The sequence below is a fragment of the Rattus norvegicus genome, chromosome 8 (genome assembly GCF_036323735.1).
Source record: "Rattus norvegicus strain BN/NHsdMcwi chromosome 8, GRCr8, whole genome shotgun sequence".
Taxonomy (NCBI): Eukaryota; Metazoa; Chordata; class Mammalia; order Rodentia; family Muridae; genus Rattus; species Rattus norvegicus.
The window spans coordinates 117,188,454-117,201,704 of record NC_086026.1 but is presented as its reverse complement, the minus strand read 5'-3'; positions in this window follow the sequence as shown (position 1 = coordinate 117,201,704).

The window sequence follows — 13,251 nt, the reverse complement described above, 5'->3', positions numbered from 1 at the left end:
AGCTGGTGGCTGCTTGGCGCACAGCTGTGCCAGCTAGACAGAGGGGAGCTCCTGAGTCCTATTCCCATCGGTTCCAGGAGCCTGACTTCAACCACGAGCCCTGTGGCCACCAGAAACGTCTGGACGCTGACCTAGGGGTAGATGGGACCTAAGGTAGACTGTCAGAAGGGACTGTCCCCTGTGGGCCACCTGTTTCTTCTCCATTAGATGGGGCACATCACATCGTCTTGCCTGGAATGCCTGGTTAGCTCACTCGGGTGCTGGTAATCAAAGGAAGATGCTATCCTGTGGGCAGATCTTAGAGCCTTTTTATATCTCCTACTCAAAGAGGGATGCAGGACAACACAGCAACGAGACATCAGCCAAGCTGAAGGCTTCTCAGTCCAGATGTGATGACAGTAGTCCCCACACAGAGCCAGGGTGGGAAGGAGGACCCACACCCTAGAGCTCCCCTCTGCACGCCCAGCTAGAGCAGGGAGGTAGGCTCCAGTAGGAACGGGGGCAAGTGATGTAGGCACTGTACTAGATTCTGGAGCCATGTATGTATCCCCATGACTGTAAAATGAGGATTCCTGTCGCTGGCCACCAAGTCTGGGGACAGGTTGATTGCGCCTCTGTGAGGATAGGTCCATGGTCCTTTGGGTCTCCTTAAGGATTGTATGTTTTTAATAACTTCCGAGGTTTTCCCCGCTCTTCTTTATGCTTTTGAGAGGGAAAAATGTTCTCTGCTTAGAAGCTTAGTGGTCGAGTATTTGTCTAGCATGGGAGAGGTGCACATAAGCAGAGGCTCTGGAGAAAATTATTTTATTTGAAATATTGATGTTAGACCACCCCAAAAGCCTACGTCTATATTTCCTTTACTCTTTCTTTCCCTGTTGAGGGACAGAAGATGAGATCTCACTGGGTAACTCCGGGCAGACCCAAGCTTCCAGTTCTCCTCCCGAGAGGTGAAACCAAAAAGATAATACAGACTAGGAAAATATATTGGTCCCTCGCTGTCCAGCAGCTGGCTTTACCCACATCTCCTTGCCGATGTGTACACTCCAAAAAAAAAGGACTCACCCATTCATTCTTTGCTTTGTTATCAAGGTGTTGGGTATTGAACCCAGGGTCTCATGTATGTTAGACAAGTGCTCGACAAAATAGCTATATTCCCGGGTCCACTTCTGGGGAGGGTGCTGGGATCAAACCCAGGGACTCACACACAATAGGCACAAGGTCTCATACCAAGCTATATTACAGTCATCCCAAAATATTTTATGGAAACTTTTTCACATGCCAAACACTCTTAGATGACAGTGACCAAGGATGGAGGCACCTTTAGAAGAGAGGCATTAGGGGCTGGGGATTTAGCTCAGTGGTAGAGCGCTTGCCTAGCAAGCGCAAGGCCCTGGGTTCGGTCCCCAGCTCCGAAAAAAAGAAAAAAAAAAGAAAAGAAAAGAAAGAAGAGAGGCATTAATCATGAACACAGTTACCTCACTTGTTAGAAGATACTTAGTATGAGCCTGGGGCTTAGTGGCACACACTTCTAGCCCCAGCCTTCGGGAGGCAGAAGCAGGTGGATCTACAGGCTTGCCTGATCTACAGGGTAAGTTGCAGGACACAGAGAAACCCTGTCTTGACAAATCAAAACAACAACAAAGCAAACAAACAAACCCAAACAAACAAACAAAAAAGCAAGTTCGTGGATTTCTGTAGTCAGCAGGACCAGCCAGTGGAACATACCTTAGCATATGAGGGACAGCCAGGAGTTCACGGAGGCTGAAGCTGAGAGAAGCAGATAAAAGTAGACATGTCCAGTGGGCACTGGAGGGGGACATACTCTGGGCCCTGTCAACCACAGGATGTTTGGATTTTCTTTTTTCCAGCATGAGAACCAATGCCAGGCCCTGAAATGGAAGAGGAGAAAGGTCTGATTTACTGGACTCTAAGGGTTTTTTCATTTTCTTTGTTTTGATTTTTGGTTTTTATTTTTGCTTGTTTGCTTGTTTTCCTTTGTGCTTTTGGTTGTTCTTTTTTTTTTTTTTTCTTTTCTTTTTTTCGGAGCTGGGGACCGAACCCAGGGCCTTGCGCTTGCTAGACAAGCGCTCTACCACTGAACTAAATCCCCAACCCCTTGGTTGTTCATTTTTTTCAAAATAGATGATATATATTTTTTAAAGATATTTATTTATTTATTTTATGTATATGAGTACACTGTAGCTGTCTTCACACACAACAGCAGAGGGCATCAAATCCCATCACAGATGGTTGTGAGCCACCATATGGTGCTGGGATTTGAACTCAGGACCTCTGGAAGAGCAGTCAGTGCTCTTAACTGCTGAGCCATCTCTCCAGTCCCCCGACAATATATATATATATACATATTTTTTTTCTTTTTTTCGGGGCTGGGGACCGAACCCAGGGCCTTGCGCTTGCTAGGCAAGCGCTCTACCACTGAGCCAAATCCCCAACCCCGACAATATATATTGATTTATTTAGGGGTTGGGGATTTGGCTCAGTGATAGAGCATTTGCCTAGCAAGCACAAGGTCCTGGGTTCGGTCCCCAGCTCCGTAAAACAAAAAACAAAAAAAAAAACAAAAACAAAAAACAAAAACAAACAAAGAAAAAAAATTTATTTATGTATTCATTGAGTGCTCTATTTGCAAGTGTGCCTACACGGCACAAGAGAGCATCCCATACAAGAGGGCATCAGATCTCATTACAGATGGTTGTGAGCCACCATGTGGTTGTTGGGATTTGAACTCAGGATCTGTGGAAGAGCAGTCAGTGCTCTTTTTTTTTTTTTTTTTGGTTCTTTTTTTTTTTTTCCCCGGAGCTGGGGACCGAACCCAGGGCCTTGCGCTTCCTAGGTAAGCGCTCTACCACTGAGCTAAATCCCCAGCCCCGCAGTCAGTGCTCTTAACCACTGAACCATCTCTCTAGCCTCCCCTGTCCCCCAACCTTTTGAGACAAGATCTCTGATATGAAGCCCCGACTAGACTGGAACACCCTCTGTAGACCAGGCTGACCTTGAACTCATAGACGTCCACCTGCCTCTGCCTCTCCAGTGCTAGGATTAAAAAGATGTGCACATTTTTTTTTCCAGCTGGTAAATCTAGGTGTTATATAGATCGCTCTGGTTGCTGAGTTGAGAAATAGCCTAGAGGTTTGGAGTCTGTACTGCTCTTCCAGAGGACCCAAGTTTGAGCTCCAGCATCTACATCAGAAGGCTCACGACAGCCTCAAACTCTAGCCGCAGAGGGTTTTTGAGCCTCTGCCCTTCATGGGTCTTGCGTGTATGTGTTTATACACATGTTTTAAATCATGGAATGGAAATGAAAAAAAAGACGGAAGACAGACAGAAACACAGACAGACTGATTGGAAATCACTGCTGAAAGGAGATAAGAGATGGGAGCTTGGCTCGGGGGTGGGCTGGAGTTAGGTAGAAGGAGGCTGGAGGAACCGAGCTAGAAGACAGCAGAGGAAGGGGGAACAGTGACAGCTGGGAATCAGAGAGTGTGATGTGGCTGGGGACCTCCTAACAAGACTGGAAGCCAGCACACACTGAGTCCCAGATGAGCCCAGTCCAGTAAAGGGACAAGTGGGAAGACGCTAGAGGACACAGGATGGGGATCTGCCCTGACCTCAGTGTAAGTCTAAGCAATGCCTTTCTTTCAACAACGTGTAGCAGTGATACTTCATTGCAAGTGAGTGACTTAGAAAGAACAGCCCAAAATCTGAAAGGATAAAATGGCTTTCAGGGAGCTGGAGAAGAAGGCCCAGCAGGTGAGTGCTTGCTGCTCTTCCAGAAGACCTGAGTCTAGTTCCTCACACTTATACCTGGTGATTCACAGCCACACGAAGAAACTCTGGTTGGGAGCATCTGACACCTTCTTCTGACCTCCATAGGAACAGTGGGGGGTGGGGGGAAGAGAGAGAGAGAGAGAGGGAGAGAGAGAGAGAGAGAGATCTGCTCTCAAAATCTCACAAGAGTTTGGTGAGGGAGTGGTAAATTTACAGTCCTAATAGGAGGTAGTCCACATAGGGAGTCCTAGACAAACCAGGTTCTGTTCACAAAGCAAAACAAAACTAACAACTTCCAATCAACAAGCCAAGGCCTTTAGATCCAAGCCCAAGCACAGCCCGCCTGCTCATCCCTAACCTTGAGCCCTGAAGCCCAAATGTACAGCTGGCGGCCTCTGCTGACCTCTGGTGGTCAATAGCCAGAGTCTGGCTTGTGCAGGGACCCAGATAATACCCTAAGAAGCCGGCAGAAAAGGGGGAGAGGGGGTGGAAAAAAAATCCGGCTGATCCCAGAAGGCTTGCATCTCACCAGGGTAGTGTGGACAGGTAAATACCACCAGGATCCAGTTTGGACCCACTTGCTACCTGACCTTGGATGAGACCCCACAATGGACCTTTTCCCCCTGCCTCTGTCTGCCAGATGCTGGGATCACAGGCATGTGGTGACATCGTGTCCAGTTTATGTAGTGCCAGGGACGGATTCAGGGTTTCATGTATGCTACGAAGCCCTCTATCAATTGAGAATTCAGCTATATTCCCAGCAAATACCCAGATCCCCTCTCTCCCTTGGTGGGTGTGGAACCCAGGGCTGTGCACATGGTTGTCAGGCATCGAGCTGCTGAATACTTTCAACCCAGTCCCTCTGAGCCCCTTCAGGTATAACTCAGTTTCTGTCCTTATCCTACCCATGACTTTAGGGTCGAACTCCATGGTGCATTTTTGCCTCCACAATGCACATCTTGGACTGGGTACAGTGACTGACCTGAGCCTCAGTCTTCAGGAATCAGGCAAGAAATCCAGTGGAGATCTACCTAAATCACCTTCTAATCTCCAGTTTCAGCTGTGAAGTAAAAACAGAGAGGGAGAATCCTGAACAGTGTATGAAGCATCAGAAAAGACAGTTGTCACTGGAGGTGTTCTAAGGACCAGTTAATAATGGCTACACAGAAAAAAAAATAATGGCTACACAGGAAGACGGCTTGGATGGATGGATTCTGGTACCAGACAAGGGAAGAGGGACAAGATACCACAGAGGATGTAGGGCAAGCAAGAAGATGCCAAACAAGGGCTGCTCTGTGGAACTAGGCTTCAACGGCGGCCACGTACTGACGCTTCCGCGGAGGGGAGACCAGAGCCCAAGGCAGGAGACAAGAAGACCTGGAAAGGTGGCAACAGCCACAAGTGCTGGCCGAGGCCAGAGTAGGACTACAGAGAGGAAGATGAGGAGCCTGGTCCTCTACGGTTCCTGAGCCGCGTGCGCTCTGAGCCCGCCAGAGGGCGCCGCTCCTCCGCGGAGGAGACCTCCGAAATCGCGCGCTCTGGCCTAGCGATCCCGGAAGAGGCGGGCAACTCTCCAGGAGACCACTTCCGGCTTCAACTCGTCGTGGGCTTGGTTTTGTGGGAATGTAACCAGAGAATCAGGGAGGGAGGAAGGGAGGGAGGGATGTTGAGCGCTGAGATGTGTTAGAGGAGTGTGGTGCAGAGTCTGAAGACAAGCGGCACCCCATGTGGGTGTTCATTGCGCAGATATAAGATCCACGCCAGAGCAGCTCACAGTTTTTTTTACCGAGTGAAGTAGTCTGGTGGACTCCGTCAGGCTGGCAGGAATACTTTCTGTAGATGGAGAGGTTCAGAAAGGTGGAGAAACCATTATGGGGATTTTAGAAGTGTTCTTAGGCCGGCTAGATGGTTCAATGGGTAAAGGCCCTTGCGTGCAAACTTGACAATGTGAGTTAAATCCTTGAAACCTACTTAAAGGTGGAGGGCCAGAACCAACTCTACAAGTTGTCCTTCGTCATCCACATGTGCGCCCCACCACACACCTACAATAATTTAAGACCAGGTATTACCATGTAGCCCCAACTAGCCTGGAACTCATTCTATAGACCAGGCTGGCCTCGACTTTACAGAGATCTGCCTGCTTCTGCCTCCCAAATATTGGAATGACCACCACGCCCGGCCTTAAAAGGTTTTTCTTTATAACCGCCTGTATTTGGAGAAAAGGCTAAGCGGTCAGGGAAGGCCAAAAAGAGACCAACCAGTCTCGGGCTTGCTGGAGGAAGCGAGATAAAAACCAATCTCTGGATGTATTTGTATACACGTACCTAAACTCTTCTCACAGACAGCACAGACTTCACTACATCATTCTCACATGACGGCTACTCCCTGCCTCCCGGCTTTCCCTCCTGTCCTTAGGCTATATTGTTCATAGAAGTCAGAGAGGTGTTTAAAATATTAGATTTGAGGACCGGAGAGATTCCCCCAGCTGTTTAGAGCACTTGCTGCTCTTGCAGAGAACAGAGTTCAGTTCCCAGCACCCAAGTTGGGCTACTCACCAACGCCAATAACTCCTGTTCCTGGGGATCTGACACCCACCTTCTAATCTGCAAGGGCATCTGCATTCCCATGCATGTACTTACACACAGATACTTACACATACACAGAATAATTTAAAAGTGTTAGGAGGCACAGGAAAGCTGACGGCTCAGTGATTAAAAGCTGGTTTTCAGGAGGTCCGGGCTTTGGTCGCCAGCACCCACATGGTAGTTCACAACTGTGTCCAGTGCCAGGGGATCCTACATGGCTCTTCGGACCTTCAAATGCATGCATGTAGGCAAACCCTCATATAAATAATTCTTACTTTTTTTTTTTTTTTTGACAGGGTCTCACTCTGTAGCATTGACCATCCTGGAACTCATTTGTAGACCAAGCTGGCCTCAAACTCAGAGATCTGCCTGCCTCTGCCCCCCAAGTAGTAGGATTAAACGTGTGTGCTACAATGCCCAACTTAGATCTTTTTTTTAAAAAATGTGCATTTATATCTGTGTGAGGGTGTCAGATTCTTTGGAACTGGAGTTATAGACAGTTGTGAGATGCTATGTGGGTGCTGGGAACTAAACCCAGATCCTCTAGAAGAACAGCCAGTGGTCTTAACTGCTGGGCCTGGAGAGATGGCTCACTGGCTGAGAACACTTGTTTTTGCAAAAGACCCACGCTCAGTTCCCAGCACCCACAAGCAACTCACAATCAGAACTCCGATCCCAGGGGATGTGCCAGTTTTCTGGCCTCCAGAGATACCAGGCACATACACATGATGCACATATATGCATGTAGACAAAACATAGATAAATGTTATAAAACAAAAACTGGGGGCTGGAGAGATGGCTCAGTGGTTAAGAGCACTGACTGCTTTTCCAGAGGTCCTGAGTTCAATTCCCAGAACCCACATGGTGGCCCACAACCATCTGTAATGGGATCCGATGCCCTCTTCTGGTGTGTCTGAAGTCAGCTACAGTGTACTCACATATATTAAATAAATAAATAAATAAATAAATAAATAAATAAATAAATAAATAAATTTAAAATGGCTGGTAGCACATGCCTTAATACCAGCATTTGGGAGGCAAAACAGGCAGATCTCTGTGAGTTCAAGGCTAGCCTGGTCTACATAGTGAGTTCCAGGCCAACCAAGGCTACGTAGTGAGACATTGTATAAATAATTAATTAAAAAACAAATCTTAAAATATACAATGTCAGGTCTTATCACTCTGCCTAAGGTACTTAGAATTCAGAATACAGTCTGACTCTTTGGTTTCCAAACAGAGTTTCTTTGTGTAGCTCTGGCTGTTCTAGAACTCACTCTATAGACCAGGCTGGCCTCGAACTTAACAGAGAGCCACCTGCTTCTGTCTTGGAGTGCTGGGATTAAAGGTGTACACAACCATTGCCTGGCCTCTTTTTTCCCCCCACCACTAAGAGTCATAGATTTGATTCTTTCTCACCCCATGGCCTTTTATTTTTTTTAAAATTCATTTATTTATTATATATAAGTACACTGTAGCTGTCTTCAGACACACCAGAAGAGGGCATCGGATCCCATTACAGATGGTTGTGAGCCACCATGTGGTTGCTGGGATTTGAACTCAGGACCTCCGGGGGAGAGCAGTCAGTGCTCTTAACCGCTGAGCCATCCAGCCCACCCTGTGGCCTTTTATGATCTGACCTCCCCATTTCTGGTGCTAGTTTGCACGCTGGCCTGCTGTGATGATACTATGATGACTCTGGTCCTCATCTTAGGGCCCTTTTACTGGCGAATGGCTTCCCGGAGGCTGCTTCTCCAGCAGCCTGCATAGCTCCTCACTAGGCTCCTCTCAACTGTCTGATTCACTTTGGTTGTAGTGTTTTGCTTCCTACAGGGCAGCTCAATGGCCTGTCCTTTTCTGGCCCAGTGACCAGACTTCCTCCCCAGACAAGCTCCTCTCTCTTTCTGTTCCGGATCCCCATCCTCAGAAAGCTCTCGTGCCCACATGGCAAGGTGCACACAGCTCTCCCGCTCTTGTTACATCACCTTCATTAGAGCTGTTTTTGCCTCTTCATTAAATTAAATTCCAGGAAGCAGTGCTAATGACCGCACTAACAAGTCACGGGAGAGGCTAGCAGCCACAGCCTTTGGACAGCGTAGAAAAGAGGACAGGGCAACAACCTGAGCAAAGCAGAGGCTCCTGGGATAAGGCTGATTACCATTTCCTAGGCCCTCCGAGGACCCTGGGCGTCCCACAGGAGGTAGCCTTCTGAGTCTGAATGTTGGGCAGGCACAGTGAAAGACTGGGCCATGAACTCTTCCAGCACTAAGAGAAAGGAGTCTCAGTCCTTGGGCGTAAAGCCCTGAGAGCCATCTTGCAAGGTACCAGGGCCATTCCTCCTGTTTATGTCGGACATGTTACTGAATGCCTGAACAAGTGAGACAAAGAGACATTTTTGACACGGGTCCCTAGTTTGGAGATGCTAGGTGTTCTTCCTCTTCAGTGACATCTCTCACATTGATAACCTTACTCATATCTCAGGTCACTAGCCAGGCTCTCTTCTGGTCCAGGAACAATACCTTTTTGTTTGCTACAGGCTGAATCTGTTCCCCCTTCTCTGCTTGTCACAGAACGGATCCCTTTCTGGGATACACAGCTTCCTTCCTCAAGCTGGCATCCGCACATACCTCCCTGTAATTCTGGTGCTACCCTGAAGGTCTCTGTTTACTTGTTCAATGTGTGCTCCTGACGGTGGGGGTTCCCCTGCCTTCCCTGCTCTAGGGTTCTCAACCCCATTTTGACACTCAGTAGGTTCCCAGGGCTTGAGCAGGTGAAAATTCCCATATGTTGGGGGTGGAGGGTGGGAGGAAAGAGGGAGTACAATCTTTTCCTTTTCCATTCCAGAAACTTCTGGGCAGAGTTGGGGTCTTCAGTTCTCTAAGCTGAAGTTAATTATTTGTAAAGAGAAGATCAAGAAGGGGAAATTTAGGGTCTAGGCCCCCAGGCTTGGTCATTCCTTTTGGGAGAAAAGTGTCTTGGCAGGGACTGGGAAGATGGGAAGATAACGCACTCCAATCTCAGAACCAGTGCTAGGCCAAGAAGCACAAAGAGGGAAGTTCAGGGGATAGACCAGGGGGCGGAGCTCCGTGGGGACAGGGGGAGGGCGGTGGCAGCGGGCGGTGGCTGTGTGTGTGTGTGTGTGTGTGTGTGTGTAGGCAGACAGGACAAGTGTTCTGGCCACTGAGATCCTCAAGCAGAAGTTGCTAAGGTCTTGTTTCCAGGTAGTGATTTGATGGTCACAGGTCTTTGTCTGGGATTCCCTGCCACCTAATCGCCATGAAGGTGGGGTATTCAGGATCTTGGACTCTAGACCTCCCTGGGGTCCAGGGCAGCACACACACCCCTTCTGAAACTGTCTTTGGGGAAGTGCTAGCAGCTTCCTCTTCCTGGTGCCTGTAGGCTTGAGTGTCATAGCCCACTGAAGGGGGTCTCTGTTCCTCACCCTGTCAGGACTGTGGCTTGACAGGAACTCAGGACAAGCTGGACACGATCTGTGGCCTGTGGTGAGCCACAAGGCTGCTCTGGCTCAGGGGGTGAGACAACAGTTCCTCTAAGTGCTCCAGCTGGGGGCTGCTCGCTCCCACTGTGGGACCTACGCTCCCTTCTTTCATGATCAAGTCTAGGTGGTGCTGGGCTCACTGGACCGGGGACAATTCAGGTTTCCTCTGGTGCTCAAGACTCCCTCTACACTGTAGCTGTCTTCAGACACACCAGAAGAGGGCATCAAATTTCTTTTTTTTTTTTCCGGAGCTGGGGACTGAACCCAGGGCCTTGCGCTTGCTAGGCGAGCGCTCTACCACTGAGCAAAATCCCCAACCCCCAGACAGTTTCAGTTTCTTTACAGGTGGTTGTGAGCCACCATGTGGTTGCTGGGATTTGAACTCAGAACCTCTGGAAGAGCAGTCGGAGCTCTTAACCACTGAGCCATCTCTCCAGCCCCTCCCCCCCCTTTTTTTGAGGGAGAGGGTTGAGACAGGGTTTTGCTGTGTAGCCCTGGTTGTCCTGGAACTCATTCTGCATAGACCTGGCAGGTCTCAGACTCATAGAGTTCCACATACCTACCTCTGCCTCTGGAGTGCTTGGATCAAAGGCCTAAGCCATCACTGCCTAGTTCGAAGCCCATGCTCCTAACTGCTGAGCCACCACTGCAGCTCCCCAGGCCTTTTTCTGTAGTGTTCCCCTCACTGTTCTCTTTTCCACCGAGAAAGTCCCTTGGACTTCCCAGGCAACCTCAGTTTTCTCTTTCTCTGCATGTGCTATAATGGCATTTTTTTTTCTTATTGTTGGGAGAGGATCTGAGACAGGGTGCCCACTCTGTGACCCAGGCTGCTCTCAGATGTGTTATGGAGCTGAGGATGATCTTAAACTTGATACTCCAGCCTCCACCTCTGAATCGCTGGGATCACAGGTGTGGGCACCACAGCCAACCTAGGGCGAACATTTGTATAGTGGTATACACTCACCTCTAAGACAGGGATATCCCGAGTAAGATAGAGTAGATTTGGGGTAATTTATTAACTTAGTTTGACAAATCTCTACCTATGATCCATATACAATCTAGAGACAGGAGCCTGGGTTGGTGAGACCCACTACCAGACTCACTCCAGTACAGAAGAGCTGGAGGAGGGACAGTGAATGAAGAGAGATCTCTTCCACAGCCACGAGATGAAGAAAAGGTTTGGGGATGGAGTTGGACAGTAAGGCAGGATAGGGTGGTGTTGTAGTGGCCTGTTCCTGTAATCCCGGGGACAGACTTCGCCTTGCTCCTGTGATACCATCTCAGTGTCACACACACATCACACACCACACACAGACACAGTAGTTGGAAGCAGGGGGATTGCCACAAGCTTAAGGTCAGCCTAAGGTAAGCCTGATTTATTTTATTATTATTAGTAGTAGTACTATTACTAGTTACTACTACTATTATTATTTTGAGACAGGCTTTCTCTGTGTACTGCCCTGGCTGTCCTGGAACTTACTATGTAGACCAGACTGGCCTAAAACTCAGATCTGCTTTCCTCTGCCTCCTCAGTGCTGGGACTGAAGTCATGAACCGACATACCCAGCCTGGCCCTGATAGACACAGAGGTTGTCCTTTGAGTGGGGACAGCTTCTTCAGAGTCTTATAAAAATCACTATTTTAACAAGTTACCCACATTGAAGTATTCAGTGTCACACACACACACACACACACACACACACACACACACACGAATCCTGAACAATTCACTGACTTCCTCCCTTGACCCTGCGCATTGGGTATAGACCCATTTTGCAGGTAAGGAAGCCAGGATGTAGAAACCATCAGTCACTTGTCTAAAGTAAAACAGCAAGCCTCCCACCCAGAGTCCTTTTAGGCAACGACTGCTCTACCTCTAGCAAAGCTTGCTTGCTTGCTTGCTTGCTTGCTTGCTTGCTTGAGACAGAGTCTCTATGTATCCCTGGTTGACCTGGAACTCTTTTTGTAGATCAGGTTGACTTTGAACTCACAGAGATCCATCTGCCTCTGTCTCCTGAGTGCTTGGATTGAAGGTGTCCACCATTACCCCTCTGACTTCTAGTGAAGTTTAAACCACTCTTTTGCCAGCTTTATCCTCAGGGAGCCAGAGGAGGTTTGTAAAACGGAAGTGATGTGCTTTCCTTCAGTCACGTTAAAGTGTGTATATTTGGTGGCTGTGAAGGGCTAGCTCTGGCTAGTGGGAGGAACCGTGAAGTGACTGCCCAGGAACCTGTACCAGTAGGGCAGGATATACTCAGTTCGAGGCACCATGGGTTTGAGAGAGTCTGAGGTATCTGGGAGAGGCTAAAACGTAGGACTGGAAAAAGTCAGATGAGATAACCATGTGAATAGTTCTGAGTGGATAGGAAAGGAGGGTAGTGACTGGAGGGCAGAGGCCTGGTCATAACCATGGCAGCGACTCACATGGAAACGAGCAGCCAAAGCATTGGAAGTAGGAGTTGCCAGACTCCCTAGGAAGAGCATCAGACTGGGAGGCAGGGAGCTGGCCGCTGGGAAGGGGGCAAGAGCTACAAGCTACAGGGTCTAGCTCAGGCCAGGGGAAAGCAAAACGGCAACGGCTGCAGGGGAAAGGCAACAGCAAAGGCGGCTGCTTGCTCTTCCTCCACAGACTGGGGTCTGTTTGCTGCCCACCTCCCTAGAGTGGGGCCTCCAAGGGGCTGACAGGTTCGCTTGTTGCCTGGCAACTGAGAGAGCTGTTGGCTGTTGCTAGGAGCAAACTAGGAGGCCAGAGGAGCAAAGCTCTGAAGCACAGGGCGGGGCAGAGGGGGAAGGGGCTGGCTGGAAGAGAGATTTGTCTGTAGTCTGTGTGTAGTGGACCATGCTCTGCTGTGGGCTCATATTCATGGTGCGTTCTGTGAATCTGTCGTGTTGGAGGTAAGTCCTACAGGCGGGTAGATATGTAGAGCCTATCACTGTCCATAGGTAGCGATATATGTTCATATCCTATTTATTGCATGCCTAGGGCAAGGCCTGCTTTGGCTTCAGGCAGGTACCCTGAGGGAACCACTGGATGAGCGCAGGCTAATGACTCCTCAACAGGGAAGACAGACATTCTGATGATTGAGACACACAGACACTCCAGAGTGAGCAAGCAAGTTGAAGGGTAGAAACTGGAACATTCTCTTCATCCAGGGAGTGCTGTATTAACAGGAGGCTATGACCAACTCTTGATGGCAATGTCCCTGTCTGCCTTTAGTCTGGGGCCGCTCAGAACACCTTACTGGGTAATGCTTGGAAAACACTTCAATCGTCCAATCGAAGTTGGGGGGCGGGAGGTAGGTCACAGGCCCCTGTTAAAAAGCAGATCACAATTTGAAGCATCTCCACTTCTACCTTCGCCCAACCTCAGGATTACAGCCA